This window comes from Ranitomeya variabilis, chromosome 2 (genome assembly GCF_051348905.1).
Source record: "Ranitomeya variabilis isolate aRanVar5 chromosome 2, aRanVar5.hap1, whole genome shotgun sequence".
NCBI lineage: Eukaryota > Metazoa > Chordata > Amphibia > Anura > Dendrobatidae > Ranitomeya > Ranitomeya variabilis.
This window is the reverse complement of record NC_135233.1, coordinates 258,739,828-258,756,914: the sequence shown is the minus strand read 5'-3', so window position 1 is coordinate 258,756,914 and position 17,087 is coordinate 258,739,828. Positions and strand designations below refer to the sequence as shown.

The following is a 17,087-nucleotide window of genomic DNA, read 5'->3' as shown; positions in this document are numbered from 1 at the left end:
GTATTCTAGGCAATTATATATTAGATTTTAATGTTATCAGTGTTTACCTTTGAACGTTTATATTGTATTGTCCTGTCACCAGCCATGTGTACGATTATCGGCCGAAAGCCTCTCTGGAACCAATAATCACCCCATGTAAAGGTATCTTTATAAGTTAAAGATTCAGAATACTATGACTTTTATCATATCCTGAACAGTCAAGTTTTTTATGAACCGTTAAGGTTTTCTGGTTGAAGTAAAAAAAACTCTGAGTGTTTACAGTTTGAAACCATAAAATGTTGAAAAATTATGTCATTCTTGAGTATATCACTCAATGGTGCTCATAAACGTGTCAAATTTGATCTATAATATACTTTAATATACGTTACTTTAATCTTTAATATACTTAAGAACAGGGCCCCAGACATCACACAGGGGGTCTGAAACACCGCACAGTGGTCCAAAATATCGCTGTGCTCTGCCTGGGGCCCCATATGCTGCCTGGGGCCCCTGTGCTCTGCCTGGGGCCCCATATGCTGCCTGGGGCCCCTGTGCTCTGCATGGGGCCCCTGTGCTCTGCCTGGGGCCCCATGTTCTGCCTGGGGCCCCTGTGCTCTGCCTGGGGCCACTGTGCTCTGCCTGGGGCCCCATATGCTGCCTGGGGCCCCTGTGCTCTGCCTGGGGCCCCATATGCTGCCTGGGGCCCCTGTGCTCTGCCTGGGGCCCCATAGGCTGCCTGGGGCCCCTGTGCTCTACCTGGGACCACTGTGCTCTGCCTGGGGCCCCATATGCTGCCTGGGGCCCCTGTGCTCTGCCTGGGGCCCCTGTGCTCTGCCTGGGGCCCCATGTTCTGCCTGGGGCCACTGTGCTCTGCCTGGGGCCCCATAGGCTGCCTGGGGCCCCTGTGCTCTGCCTGGGACCACTGTGCTCTGCCTGGGGCCCCATATGCTGCCTGGGGCCCCTGTGCTCTGCCTGGGGCCACTGTGCTCTGCCTGGGGCCCCATATGCTGCCTGGGGCCCCTGTGCTCTGCCTGGGGCCCCATATGCTGCCTGGGGCCCTTGTGCTCTGCCTGGGGCCCCTGTGCTCTGCCTGGGGCCCCATGTTCTGCCTGGTGCCCCTGTGCTCTGCCTGGGGCCCCTGTGCTCTGCCTGGGGCCCCATATGCTGCCTGGGGCCCCTGTGCTCTGCCTGGGGCCCCATATGCTGCCTGGGGCCCCTGTGCTCTGCCTGGGGCCCCATGTTCTGCCTGGGGCCACTGTGCTCTGACTGGGGCCCCATAAGCTGCTTGGGGCCCCTGTGCTCTGCCTGGGGCCCCTGTGCTCTGCCTGGGGCCCCATATGCTGCCTGGGGCCCCATATGCTGCCTGGGGCCCCTGTGCTCTGCCTGGGGCCCCTGTGCTCTGCCTGGGGCCCCATGTTCTGCCTGGGGCCACTGTGCTCTGCCTGGGGCCCCATAGGCTGCCTGGGGCCCCTGTGCTCTGCCTGGGACCACTGTGCTCTGCCTGGGGCCCCATATGCTGCCTGGGGCCCCTGTGCTCTGCCTGGGGCCACTGTGCTCTGCCTGGGGCCCCATATGCTGCCTGGGGCCCCTGTGCTCTGCCTGGGGCCCCATATGCTGCCTGGGGCCCCTGTGCTCTGCCTGGGACCACTGTGCTCTGCCTGGGGCCCCATATGCTGCCTGGGGCCCCTGTGCTCTGCCTGGGGCCACTGTGCTCTGCCTGGGGCCCCATATGCTGCCTGGGGCCCCTGTGCTCTGCCTGGGGCCCCATATGCTGCCTGGGGCCCCTGTGCTCTGCCTGGGGCCCCATGTTCTGCCTGGGGCTCCTGTGCTCTGCCTGGGGCCACTGTGCTCTGCCTGGGGCCCCATATGCTGCCTGGGGCCCCTGTGCTCTGCCTGGGGCCCCATATGCTGCCTGGGGCCCCTGTGCTCTGCCTGGGGCCCCATGTTCTGCCTGGGGCCACTGTGCTCTGCCTGGGGCCCCATAGGCTGCCTGGGGCCCCTGTGCTCTGCCTGGGACCACTGTGCTCTGCCTGGGGCCCCATATGCTGCCTGGGGCCCCTGTGCTCTGCCTGGGGCCCCATATGCTGCCTGGGGCCCCTGTGCTCTGCCTGGGGCCCCATAGGCTGCCTGGGGCCCCTGTGCTCTACCTGGGACCACTGTGCTCTGCCTGGGGCCCCATATGCTGCCTGGGGCCCCTGTGCTCTGCCTGGGGCCACTGTGCTCTGCCTTGGGCCCCATATGCTGCCTGGGGCCCCTGTGCTCAGCCTGGGTGTAGGACACAGGTGACGTCACTTATCTCCGGACATTAGCTCCGGATATTAGCTCCAGACATTAGCTCCGGACATTAGCTCCGGACAAAGCCACGGAAGTTGGCACAAATTGCAGGAAGTAGTATTCTAGGCAATTAATCTCCGGACATTAGCTCCGGACATTAGCTCCGAACATTATCTCCGGACATTATCTCCGGACAAAGCCACGGAAGTTGGCACAAATTGCAGGAAGTAGTATTCTAGGCAATTATATATTAGATATCTTAGGGCTCTATTCAGACTTCAGTTTTTTCTCATACGAGTTCTCGCCGTGGTTTTCATGGATAGAGGTCATACCTATTATAGGCTATAGAAAGGTTCACATGTCCATGTATTCTTGCGGACTGAGTGATCAGCACAAAATCACAAAGACACGTCCAACCTTTATCAGATTCTTCGATCAAAATCTCCAAAGCAAATTTATAGCTCCGTGGAAAAAAGGACATACTCAGTTGGCATCTGTGTGAGGTCCACGGTTCATGGACTGTTTGATAATACAAACTTGAGAAACCTTCACTTGTTTATTTTTTTATCTCAGAAAAATTGATGAAACTGATGGTAAAAACTGACACTTTGACCAAACTGAGGAAACCGATTAAAAAAAAAAAAATCACTGATAACAAAACTGTTTTTGTGTACGAGAAAAATCACACAGAGAAAGACTAAGGCTATGTGTCCACGTTCAGGAAACGCTGCGTTTTTGACGCAGCGTTGAGCCGCAGCGTAAAAAACGCAGCGTCCAGATGTTACAGCATAGTGGAGGGGATTTAATGAAATCCCGTCTCCACTGTGCATTAAAAAACGCATGCGTTTTTCCCGCAAAAACGCACATGCGGTGCGTTTTTTCAGAACGCAGCATGTTGCTACAATGAGCAAAACACGCAGGAACACCGCAGGTGACCTGCCAGTGACCTCAGGTGCATTTTTGGTCAGGATTTTACCTGCATAAAATCCTGACCAAAGCCTGAAGCAAACCTGAACGTGGACACATACCCTAAGGTCGGCGTCACACTCAGCGTATGTATATACGGTCCGTTTTTTAAGGCCGTAATACGCAGAAAATTGCGCGGGAGCCCACGCCAATTTTTTCCGCCATTTAACCCTTTATTTTAGCAGCTACAGGGCCAAAATTTTGCACATACACACTACTAACATTAGTAGTGTGGAATATGCAAAAAAAAAAGGGATATGAGATGGTTTACTGTATGTAAACCATGTCTCATATCCTGTTGGGTTTGGGAAGGAGAAATGAAAAGCCAGCAATTGAATTACCGGCTTTTCTCTCTAACACCGGTGCGTATTTCTCGCAGGTCACACTGCTGGTCCGTGTGTAATCCGTATTTTTCTCGCCCCCATAGACTTTCATTGGCGATTTTTTTGCGCAATACGGTGACAAACGCAGCATGCTGCGATTTTGTACGGCCGTACAAGATCGTATAATACGGATCCGTAAAATACGGCAGATAGGAGCTGGGACATAGGGAATCATTGGGCCGTGTGTTATGCGTATTTTACGGACGTAGTTTATGCGCTCATACGTCCGTAAAACTCGCCAGTGTGACGCCGGCCTAAGGGTATGTGCACACGTCAGGATTTCTTCAGGATTTTTTGCAGATTTCCCCAATAAAAACGCTATAATACCGCTAAAAAACGCATACATTATGCATCCTATCATTTAGAATGCATTCCGCATTTTTTGTGCAAATGTTGCGTTTTTTTTCCGCAAAAAAAAACGCATTCTGGAAAAAGAAGCAACATGTTCATTATTTTTGCGGATTTTTTGCGGATTTCCCATGAAATTGGAGTGTCAGGAAAAAAACGCAAAAATTCCGCATAAAATCCGCAAAAAAAAACGCGCAAAAAAAAAAACCCGCATGCGGATTTCTGGCAGAAATGTCCGGATTTTGTCAGGAAAATTTCTGCAAGAAATCCTGACGTGTGCACATACCCTGAGGGTATGTGCACACGCTGCAAATTTTGCTGCGCATCCGCAGCAGATTGGCTGCTGTGGATTCGCAGCAGTTTTCCATGAGTTTACAGTACCATGTAAACCTATGGAAAACAAAATCCGCAGTGCACAGAAAAAACGCACGGAAATGCTGCGTTGTTTATTCCACAGCATGTCAACTCTTTGTGGGGATTCCGCAGCAATTTACACCTGCTCTTCAATAGGAATCCGCAGGTGGAAACCGGGGAAAAACCACGGTAATTCCGCAGTAAATCCACAGTGCAGATTTCCTGCGGATTTACCAAAATCAGTGCGGAAAAATCTGCACAACATTCCGCAACGTGTGCACATACCCTAATACATTTGACATCATAATTTCATGATGTTTAGCATTAAGGCTCTAATATATCTTTTTTTATCTACATTGTGCATTAAAAACCTGGGTAAAAATGGAGGAAGTCTTCAATAAGTAAAAAAATTGTGCAACTCTTTTATAAAATATTACTAACTGCCACCATATTTGTACCAATTTTTTATGCAGTTTGTTCGATAAATTTGTCAAAAACAGAACACTCGATATGTCCACAGGCTGCAATTCAGTCCTGCTATGTACGGTAGTTTACATTTGTTGTCAGGTGTCCTGAACTACTGTATCGGGACAATCACGAGAGTGCACATTTATAGGAACCAGATCTACAGGAACAGTTTAGACATGACAACTAGAGGATACAATGGGCCACCGATATACAGTATAAGCCATGGTGTTCTTAGGACAGAGGATGTGTGTCATTTCTATTTAAGGGTATGTGCACATGTTGCATATTTGGCTGCGGATTTGGCCCCGCAGCAGTTTTCCATGCGTTGTACAGTACCATGTTAACCTACGGAAAACCAAATCCGCAGTGCACATGCTGCGGAAAATTCTGCGCAGAAACGCAGCAGTTTATTTCCCACATCATGTCAATTCTTTGTGCGGAATCCGCAGCGTTTTACACCTATCCCATTATAGGAATCCGCAGGTGAAAAAACGCAGGCGAAATCCACACAAAATCTGCACAAAATCCGCAGAAAACCCGCAGGGAATCCGCAGGTCATTTTACCTGTGGATTCTGCAGAATCCACGTGGAAAAATCCGCAATGGAATCTGCAAAGTGTGCACATACCCTTAGGCTATGTGCACATGTTGCAGTTTTCCTGCAGAACTGCAGCGTTTTTTTCCGCGCAGAAATGCTGCAGATCTGCAAGTGATTTACAGTACAATATAAATCAATGGTGAAAAAAAATGCTGTGCTAATGGTGTGGAAAAATCTGCACGGAAAACACAGCAGATTAAAAAAAGGACCGTGTCACTTCTTTTGTGCAGATCTGCAGCGTTTCTGCACCCATTCCATTATAGAAATTCGCAGGGGTAAAAACGTATGAAATCTGCACAGAATCCGCAGGAAAACCGCACAAAATCCGCAAGAAAAATGCATCAAATCTGCACCTGCATTTTCTGCCAAGAGATGCAGAATCCGCACAGAAAATTCCAGAGGAAAATCTGCAAAGTGTGCACATACCCTTATACTTCAAGACACCACAAAGGTACTACTATTGTGCACAATTTCCCAACCACACACCTCATCTTTGTGTGACTTATGACTACAGCCAGTCTGCCCCAACTGCCCATTACACTAAAACTGATGCAGAAATATTAAATTAATGTTAAAACCAAACAAAATGAGCCTGAAAAATATCATCACACATTCTTCTGGGACACAGATGGGGCACGGATAAAAAAAGTCACAATGATTATGTCAAAGCTAATAAAGACTTGTTCCATTTTCTGGCACAAAATATACAGTGGATCAGGCAAAAGGTGGCAGATAAGTGCCTTTAGTTAGGGTACTGTCACACAGTACCATTTTGATCGCTACGACGGTACGATTCGTGACGTTCTAGCGATATTGTTACGATATCGCAGTGTCTGACACGCAGCAGCGATCAGGGATCCTGCTGAGAATCGTACGTCGTAGCAGATCGTTTGGAACTTTCTTTCGTCGCTTGATCTCCCGCTGACATCGCTGGATCGTTGTGTGTGACAGCGATCCAGCGATGTGTTCGCTTGTAACCAGGGTAAACATCGGGTAACTAAGCGCAGGGCCGCGCTTAGTAACCCGATGTTTACCCTGGTTACCAGCGTAAACGTAAAAAAAACAAACAGTACATACTTACATTCCGGTGTCTGTCCTCCGGCGTCTCAGCTTCTCTGCAGTGTGAGCGCCGGCCAGCCGGAAAGCGAGCACAGCGGTGACGTCTGACGTCACCGCTCTGCTTTCCGGCTATGGCGCTTACACAGTGCAGAGAAGCAGAACGCCGGGGGACAGACACCGGAATGTAAGTATGTAGGGTTTGTTTTTTTTACGTTTACGCTGGTAACCAGGGTAAACATCGGGTTACTAAGCGCGGCCCTGCGCTTAGTAACCCGATGTTTACCCTGGTTACCCAGGGACTTCGGCATCGCTCCAGCGCCGTGATTGCAACGTGTGACCGCAGTCTACGACGCTGGAGCGATAATCATACGATCGCTGCGACGTCACGGATCGTGCCGTCGTAGCGATTAAAATGGTACTGTGTGACGGTACCCTAAGCCTCTATACAAGATACCTACTACAGATTATTATATTGATCGACTCTGGTCCAGCGGCCACGTTAGTATTCCATGGTCACTGGACAGGAGCACTGCAAGTTGCACCTCTGGCTCCTGTTTTGATTAGTCGGCCTGGCACAGTGCCATCTTTACGGCGTAATGCACACACGATGTTGCACTGAGCCGGCTAATCAAAAGAGGAGCAGGGGATGTCAGCAGGTAGGAAGCAGTTTGCAGAGTTCCCATTCAGTAGCCATGGAGTACTGACCTGAACGCTGGACAAGGCTCCTACAAATTTATTTGCTCATCTCAAACCTAGTATACCTTCGGCTGCTTTCACACATCAGTTTTTTGCCGTCAGGCACAATCCGGCGAATCTTGGAAAAAACGGATCTGTCGCAAATTGTGAAAAACTGATGCAACGGATCTAAGTATGTGGATCTGCCGGCTATTTTGGATTCTGGGGAGAGGGGGAGAGAGAGAGAGAGAGAGAGAGAGAGAATTACAATTTGTAAAAATGTAAAATTAAATTTGTTTCATACATAAATAGATCTCTATGAAGCAAACCAATGTGATAATGCATCTTCAAGAGTTGTCCACTACTTTTACTAACATGTTTCTTCTGTCCTCATATAATGGTAAGGGTATGTATCCACGGTCCGGAAGCTCTGCGCTTTGGATACCCCGCAACGGCGAAAGCGCTGCCCAGTGTTGTACGCGCGGTGATTCCACATGTGCTCATTAAACACATGCGGAATCACCGCATCCTATTCACAGACTGTGTTATTAATCTTGCGGAGATGGAGCATCTCCGCAACATAAATAGACTTGCTGCGGATTGGAAAGACGCGCCACATGTCCGGTTACGCCGAATGCGGCTCTGCACGTATAGTGGAGACGGGATTTCATCAAATCCCCTCCACTATGCGGTAACATCTGGACGCTGCGGACTGAACGCTCCCGATGTATGCAGCGTCCAATCCGCAGCAAATCCTGAACGTTTCCTGGCCGTGGAAACATAGCCTGAGGCTACTTTCACACGAAATTCGCAGTGCACATGCTGCGGAAAAAAACGCGCGGAAACGCAGCGGTTTATTTTCCGCAGCATGTCAATTCTTTGTGCGGAATCCGCAGCGATTTTACACCTGCTCCAATAGAAAACTGCAGGTGTAAAACCGCAGCGAAAACCACAATAGAAACCGCGATAAATCCGCAGTAAAAACCGCAGCGGTTTTGCACTGTAGGTTTATCAAATCCGCTGCGGAAAAATCCGCAGCCCTCACAGATACGTGTGCACATACCCTAAATGTACAGAATTTCTACTCCTTCAGTACAGCTGGCTTGGGTTTTAATCACAATACAACACAGTCCAACAGCTCTCCCCAAAGCAACTAAATAGTGTTGGAAAAGAGATGAAGGAGGCTGGAACATTTAAGTTCTGTGCACAGGGCTGTGGGCCTAACACACATTACAAGAAACATATGCTTAGCTGAGGCAATATTTAGATGATAGAACATGGTCCAGTCGGAGGGAGGTGAATGAGTGGTGTTCTTTACTGCAAAAAAAACCTTCAACAATGCAGTAAAATAGAAGGCAGAGCAACAAATGACCTAGTTTTTAACCCCAGTGGAACCAAAATATCTGACTTGGCTAATCCTTCCTGCTAGTTTTGGGCTTCCCATCTGGATTACAGCTGACCAAACTCCCTCCTCTCCAGTTTTCAGCTGGATGCATTCCAACACGAAAAAAAGATCAGATCACTTGAGTGAAAAACTCAAGACTGCAAGCGAAAAATGTTCCCAGGATAACGTCTTGTAGATCATGAAATATGTTTCCAAGTTGAAATGTATAAAATTAAATGAAATATATAGAAATTTCTGTTTAAAGGCTCATTCAGACGAGCGTGTTAAATTTACATGTGTTGTCTTGTGTTGGGGCATAGTCAGACAGCCGTATAAATTGGATTGATTGGACGGCAATGCTCAGATAGGCAGGCAGGTCTCCCAGCCCAAGCATGACAGCTGGATAGAAATACACGAAGCTGTCACACTCGGGTCGGAAGAGCCGTGGCAGTTCAAGCATTGCCGTCCGATCTCGTTCCAATTTATATGGCTGTTTGACTGGGCCCTTAAAATCGGATATCACTTAGGCCGGCGTCACACTGGCGAGTTTTACGGACGTAAGAGCGCAGAAACTACGTCCGTAAAACTCGCATTACATACGGCACAATTATTCTCAATGGGGCTGCTCCTATTAGCCGTATATTACGGTTCAGTATTATACGGCTTTCTACGGCCGTACAAAATCGCAGCATGCTGCGTTTGTCAGCGTATTGCGCTAATAATACGCCAATTAAAGTCTATGGGGGCGAGAAAAATACGGATTCCACACGGACCTGCAGTGTGACTTGCGAGAAATACGCAGCGGTGTTAGTGAAAAGTCGGTAATTCAATTGCCGGCTTTTTCCTTCTCCTTCACAAACCCGACATGATATGAGACATGGTTTACATACAGTAAACCATCTCATATCCCATTTTTTTTGTATATTCCACACTACTAATGTTAGTAGTGTGTATGTGCAAAATTTGTGCACTGTAGCTGCTAAAATAAAGGGTTAAATGGCGGAAAAAATTGGCGTGGGCTCCCGCGCAATTTTCTCCGCCAGAATGGTAAAGCCAGTGACTGAGGGCAGATATTAATAGCCAGGAGAGGGTCCATGGTTATTGGCCCCCCCGTGGCTAAAAACATCTGCCCCCAGCCACCCCAGAAAAGGCACATCTGGAAGATGTAATCCATCTGAAGGGGTTAACTAATATTACAGGCAGGAGCCCTGCTAAATGCAGCGGTGCTCGTGTCTGTAATCCCCCGGCGAATGAATGAAATGTAGGTCATTGACCTACATTTCCTTCAGTCGCGGTGATGCGCCCCCTGGTGGATGTCCTCATATGACCTGGAGCGTGGGAAAAAGTTCCCAGGCTGCAGTTCATGAGAACATCCACCAGAGGGCGCCTCACCGAGACTCAATGTAAGTACAGATCCAGCTTTCCTTTCAGCTCCGGGGGATTACAGGCACGAGCGAGTGGTTTATCGCAGCTCGTGCCTGTAATATTAGTTAACCCCTTCAGATGGATTACTTCGTGGGACGTGATCTGACATCAGAAGGTATGTATCTTGTGCGTTAATTATTTTGCCAAGCGAGGGCCTGGAAATGGATTGCGAGAACAATAAATTATTACAACAACCGCTGTGTTTATTTCATTAAAATCCTTTTTAATCATGTGTGTGTGTGTGTTTTTTTAACCCTTTCCTACAATTGGATTAATAATGGATAGGTGTCATAATCTCCGCGCCAATTTTTTCCGCCATTTAACCCTTTATTTCAGCAGCTACAGCGCTGAAATTTTGCACATACACACTATTAACATTAGTAGTGTGGAATATGCAAAAAAAAAAGGGGATATGAGATGGTTTACTGTATGTAAACCATGTCTCATATCCTGTCGGGTTTGTGCAGGAGAAATGAAAAGCCGGCAATTGAATTACCGGCTGTTCACAGATATCGCGCTGAATATATACAGAATATACACTCACCGGCCACTTTATTAGGTACACCATGCTAGTAACGGGTTGGACCCCCTTTTGCCTTCAGAACTGCCTCAATTCTTCGTGGCATAGATTCAACAAGGTGCTGGAAGCATTCCTCAGAGATTTTGGTCCATATTGACATGATGGCATCACACAGTTGCCGCAGATTTGTCGGCTGCACATCCCAAAGATGCTCCATACAAGGCAGGATGGATCCATGCTTTCATGTTGTTTATGCCAAATTCTGACCCTACCATCCGAATGTCGCAGCAGAAATCGAGACTCATCAGACCAAGCAACGTTTTTCCAATCTTCTACTGTCCAATTTCGATGAGCTTGTACAAATTGTAGCCTCAGTTTCCTGTTCTTAGCTGAAAGGAGTGGTACCCGGTGTGGTCTTCTGCTGCTGTAGCCCATCTGCCTCAAAGTTCGACGCACTGTGCGTTCAGAGATGCTCTTAGGCCTACCTTGGTTGTAACGGGTGGCGATTTGAGTCACTGTTGCCTTTCTATCAGCTCGAACCAGTCTGCCCATTCTCCTCTGACCTCTGGCATCAACAAGGCATTTCCGCCCACAGAACTGCCGCTCACTGGATTTTTTTTCTTTTTCGGACCATTCTCTGTAAACCCTAGAGATGGTTGTGCGTGAAAATCCCAGTAGATCAGCAGTTTCTGAAATACTCAGACCAGCCCTTCTGGCACCAACAACCATGCCACGTTCAAAGGCACTCAAATCACCTTTCTTCCCCATACTGATGCTCGGTTTGAACTGCAGGAGATTGTCTTGACCATGTCTACATGCCTAAATGCACTGAGTTGCCGCCATGTGATTGGCTGATTAGAAATTAAGTGTTAACAAGAAGTTGGACAGGTGTACCTAATAAAGTGGCCGGTGAGTGTATATATATATGTGTCTCAATGATATATATATATATATATATATATATATATATATACTGTATATATGTTTTAATGAACATTTGAGCACATAAATCCATTAGATGTCGGTTTTGCAAGCCTGCGCGAAAATCTCGCAGTACGGATGCCATACGGATTACATACGGAGGATGCCATGCGCAAAATACGCTGACACACCCTGACTACGGATCACTATTTTGGGAACATTTCTCCCTATTACGGCCGTAGTACGGACGTATAATACGTGGCGTATTGTCTTACGCCAAGTGTGACGCCGGCCTTAATAAAGTGGTTCAGATTACACAGATGGAATTAGACTGAGTATCTATGAAAAAGAGTCACAGCATTTACTAATCTTTTCGGAACTTTGGATAAGACTCGCCCATTCAATTATATGGAAGCACAAAAATAAATAAATAAAAGGATCTCATGTTGATCCTGGCATCCAATTTATAGGGCTATATTGCAAAAATATCATTACATGCATTTTTTTGTGTGTGCTGAGGGGATGGTCTCAGCTAGGAGACAAGTCAGGTACCACTGCAGAACCATAACGTCACAATACATACTTACAACTTTACTGCAACCTTAAACTTTCCTAACCCAAAATTGCAAAATAAACAATATGAATAAGGATGTTGAATCTGTTGAATCAGATGACATTTTATTGGCTATGTGTGCTCTTATTCATATTGCAATTTTGGATTAGGAAAGGTTGCAGTAAAGTTGTAAGTGTATATTGTGACATTATGGTTCTGCAGTGGTACCTGTGTAGGAATTTTTTTCTGGGAGAGGAAAATCACCTCCATGATAATATAGACGGGCAGCATAGGAGTGGGAAGATTACACTTGTATGCAAACTTTTCCTAGTATTGTCCCTCCTTGCACAACCACACCAGGTGAGCAAGATTCAAGTTGTACTTTTCTCACCAAGTAAGATTTGCTATGCTTAGGCTACTTTCACACCTCATTTTTTTTTCGCGTCAGGCAGGATCCGGCAAAATTTTGAAAAAACGGATTTGTGGCAAATTGTGAAAAACTGATGCAACGGATCAGTTTTTTTGCTGGATCCGTTTTTGTTTTTTTTATTAACCCCGGGGGGAGGAGGAGAGAGAGAGAGAGAGATAGAGAGAGGGAGGGAGGGGGAGAGAGAGGGAGGGAGGGGGAGAGAGAGGGAGGGAAAGAGAGAGGGAGGGAGGGGGAGAGAGAGGGAGGGAGGGGGAGAGAGGGAGGCTGGATTCATTATTTCACATCTCAGTTTCATACGTTTTTCACTGGATCAGTCGCTGAGCGTTTTTTCGCTGGACAGAAAAAACGCTCCTCTATACGTTTTCTCCGTCCGCCAGAAACTGCTTTTTTGACGGATCCGGGCAAAAAACGGATGAAACGTGTGGCCATCACCGGCGCTAATACAACCCTATGAGAAAAATCGGATCAGGCGGAAAAAAAACGGATCAGTTTTTTTAAAAACTCGCCGGATTGTGCCTGACGGTAAAAACCTGATGTGTGAAAGTAGCCTTAGGGTATATGTCCACGGGCCGGATTAGCTGTGGATTGAACACTGTGTACAACCGCAGCGTTCAACCCGCAGCGTCCACATGTTACAGCATAGTGGAGGGGATTTTATGAAATCCCGTCTCCACTATGCATGCGAACACGCACCCGGTGCTCCGTTGCCGCAAGGTGAATCACAGGGCCCTATGAATGGGGTGCGGAGATTCCGGATGTGTGCAATGAACACATCCGGAATCACAGCGCGTACAGAAGGGGGCGGCACTTTGGGCAGAGCAAGTTTTCCGCTCCGTCCAAACCGCCGTCATTACGGACAGTGGACACATACCCTTAGATAGCACTCTCCCTCTATTTCTTCTCATCCTCTCTTTCCCAGGCCCTCATTCACACAAAATAAGCAATATGTTATCAATAAAAGTTGAAAGGTAATTTGCAACCATCACAAAAATCTTTCAGTGGTGATTACATGGTCACTCTGAGCTATAGGAATGCATCGTATGAAGGCCACACAAGTATCTCCGCGAGTCTCCAATTTCATATGGAGGTGTACGAACTTTCTCTGCCAGTTTCTGCCAGAATTCGGGGGGGAAAAAAAAGTACATGCTGCATCGGACTCGATATGCAGGGGGCCTTCCCCTTTGAAGGTAAAAATAGCTAGGCACACATGGCACCCATCAGACAAGCGAGTAGTGGCTATACACGGCGTGCTGCATGAGGCCTGATGGTATGTATACACTAGATGGTGGCCCGATTCTAACGTATCGGGTATTCTAGAATATGTACGTAGTATATAGCACAGGCCACGTACTATATTGCACATTCACGTAGTATATAACACAACCGACGTAGTATATAGCATAGCTACATAGTATATAACAGAGCCACGTAGTATATAACACAGCGCACGTAGTATATAGCACAGCCACGTAGTGTATTGCACAGCCATGTAGTATATTGCACAGCCACGTAGTATATTGCACAGTCACGTAGTATATTGCACAGCCACGTAGTATATAACACAGAGCACGTAGTATATAGCACAGCCACGTAGTATATTGCAGTCACGTAGTATATTGCACAGCCACGTAGCATATAACACAGAGACGTAGTATATAACACTGCGCATGGAGTATATAACACAGGTTACGAAGTATAAAGCACAGTGATTTAGTATATTGCCCAGCTACATAGTATATAGCACAGAGATGTAGTATATAACAGAGCCCACGCAGTATGTAACACAGCCCACGTAGTATATAGCAATGTGGGCACTATATGCGTGGTAAAAAAAGAATTAAAATAAAAAATAAACATATACTCACCTTCCGAAGGCCCCTTGAAGTCCTGGCGCCTGTGTGCAGTGCACACAGCAGCTTCCGGTCCCAGGGTTGCTATTCACTTAGGACCTGTGATGACGTCGCAGTCACATGACCGTGACGTCAAGGCAGGTCCTTCTCGCATAGCATCCTTGGCACCGGAACCTGCCGCTGTAAGGATTCTGGACTTTCCTAGTGCCTGTTCGCCCTGATCCAAGATGGAGTTTTGGATCTCGCCCTGTCATGGAACTTCCTGTCTGTCTTGATTATTTAAGTCAGGGTCAGGTGTTCTAAGGTGCCTGAGTATTTTGTGCTGCAGGCTCCTGAGCTTCTGCCGGTTTGCTGGTGAACTCCCTGCTTCTTCTACTCACTACTCGGTGGACTGCCTTTCTGCATTCAGCTACCTCTCGCCTCTGGAACTTCTGTGACGAGCTGCGCACCAGTTGAAGCGTCTTCTTTGTTTGCAAAACTTTTCCCAGTGTTGTGCCTCTTTGCACAACCACACCAGGTGAGCAAGATTCAAGTTGTGTTTATCTCATCCAGAAATATTTACTCATCTGCTACGCTTAGATGGCGCTCTCCCTCTTTTCCCCTCGTCCTCTCTTTCTCAGGACTGCATTCACACAACCCATCATCTGTGTATTGTTGGACTCCTATTAACAAGTACTGGCACATTTGTGATCAAGTTTTGCTGGACTTCCTCATTTCAAGTACTGTGTGCATTCGCACTAAAACCTTATTGGACTGCCTTGTTTAAATATCTGTTCGCTTCTGTCTGCTGTGATTTACTTTATTCTGCTGAGGACCTTGTTACTACTGCAGGAATATCTGCATTATGCTCAGTTTGTTATTTACTATATAGAGCTGAAGACCTCGTTGCAATTGCAGAAATATCTGTGTCAATTCTGTTTACATTTCTGTTTCAAGTAAAGACATTCTTTTCTGCAACTTTGTTCTCGGACTGGCTTTATCCCATGCTATTAGATTCCTTAGAATCCATATACCGTATATACTCGAGTATAAGCCGACCCGAGTATAAGCCGACCCCCCTAATTTTGCCACAAAAAAACTGGGAAAACTTATTAACTCGAGTATAAGCCTAGGGGGGGAAATGCAGCAGCTACCGGTAAATGTCAAAAGTAATAATAGATACCAATAAAAGTAAAATTAATTGAGACATCAGTAGGTTAAGTGTCTTTGAATATCCGTATTGAATCAGGAGCCCCATATAATGCTCCATACTGTTCATTATGGCCCCATAAGATGTTCCATATTAAAATATGCCCCATATAATCCTGCATAAAGGTTAATAAAGGCCCCATAAGATGCTCCATAGACACATTTGCCCAATATAATGCTGCACAAATGCTGATTATGGCCCCATAAGATGCTCTATAAAGATATTTGCCCCTTATAGTGCTGCACAAATGTTATGGCCCTATAAGATGCTCCATACAGACACTTGCCCCATATGCCGTAGTGCCCTACAAACGTTAATTATGGCCCCATACAGACACTTGCCCCATATAGTGCTGCACAAACATTATGCCCCTATATAGTGCTGCAGAAACGTTATGGCCCCATATAGTGCTGCAGAAACGTTATGGCCCCATATAGTGCTGCAGAAACGTTATGTTCCCATATAATGCTGCACAAACGTTATGGCCCCATATAGTGCTGCAGGAATGTTATGGCCCCATATAGTGCTGCAGGAATGTTATGGCCCCATATAGTGCTGCAGGAATGTTATGGCCCCATATAGTGCTGCAGGAATGTTATGGCCCCATATAGTGCTGCAGGAACGTTATGGCCCCATATAGTGCTGCAGGAACGTTATGGCCCCATATAGTGCTGCAGGAACGTTATGGCCCCATATAGTGCTGCAGGAACGTTATGGCCCCATATAGTGCTGCAGGAACGTTATGGCCCCATATAGTGCTGCAGGAACGTTATGGCCCCATAGATGCTCCATACAGACACTTGCCCCATTTGCTGCGATTAAAAAAAAAAAAATCACATACTCACCTCTCCGTCGCTCAGGCCCCCGCACTTTCACATTTGAAGTCAGTTTGAGGGTTCTATGTGGCTGAAAATACCCAAAATTGACACCATTCTAAAAACTGCACTCCTCAAGGTGCTCAAAACCACATTCAAGAAGTAGGTTAACCCTTCAGGTGTTTCACAGCAGCAGAAGCAACATGGAAGGAAAAAATGAACATTTAACTTTTTTAGTCACAAAAATGATCTTTTAGCAACAATTTTCTTATTTTCCCAAGGGTAAAAGGAGTAACTGGACCACGAAAGCTGTTGTCCAATTTGTCCTGAGTACGCTGATACCTCATATGTGGGGGTAAACCACTGTTTGGGCGCACGGCAGGGCTCGGAATGGAAGGAGCGCCATTTGACTTTTTGAATGAAAAATTGCCTCCAATCTTTAGCGGACACCATGTCGCGTTTGGAGAGCCCCCGTGTGCCTAAACATTGGAGCTCCCCCACAAGTGACCCCATTTTGGAAACTAGACCCCCCAAGGAACTTATCTAGATGCATAGTGAGCACTTTAAACCCCAAGGTGCTTCACAGAAGTTTATAACGCAGAGCCGTGAAAATAAAAAATAATTTTTCTTTCTTTAAGAATGATTATTTAGCCCAGAATTTTTTATTTTCCCAAGGGTAACAGGAGAAATTGGACCCCAAATGTTGTTGTCCAGTTTCTCCTGAGTACGCTGATACCCCATATGTGGAGGTAAACCACTGTTTGAGCACATGCCGGGGCTCGGAAGTGAAGTAGTGACGTTTTGAAATGCATACTTTGATGGAATGCTCTGCGGGCATCACGTTGCGTTTGCAGAGCCCCTGATGTGCCTAAACAGTAGAAACCCCCCCACAAGTGA

At 46.9% G+C, this 17,087-nt stretch overlaps 2 long non-coding RNA genes across 2 annotated transcripts in view; one reads left to right on the top strand and one right to left on the bottom strand.

The window, feature by feature from the left end:
* Positions 1 to 17,087, bottom strand: part of LOC143805431 (uncharacterized) — an 85,447-nt gene that overhangs the window by 57,888 nt on the left and 10,472 nt on the right. Inside the window, exon 2 of the long non-coding RNA XR_013221240.1 lies at positions 7,190 to 7,325. This is a non-coding gene — a long non-coding RNA (uncharacterized LOC143805431). The remainder of the gene's footprint in view (positions 1 to 7,189; positions 7,326 to 17,087) is intronic.
* The window catches only part of LOC143805432 (uncharacterized), a 332,861-nt gene continuing 330,278 nt past the window's right edge, over positions 14,505 to 17,087 (top strand). The window contains exon 1 of the long non-coding RNA XR_013221241.1: positions 14,505 to 14,703. This is a non-coding gene — a long non-coding RNA (uncharacterized LOC143805432). The remainder of the gene's footprint in view (positions 14,704 to 17,087) is intronic.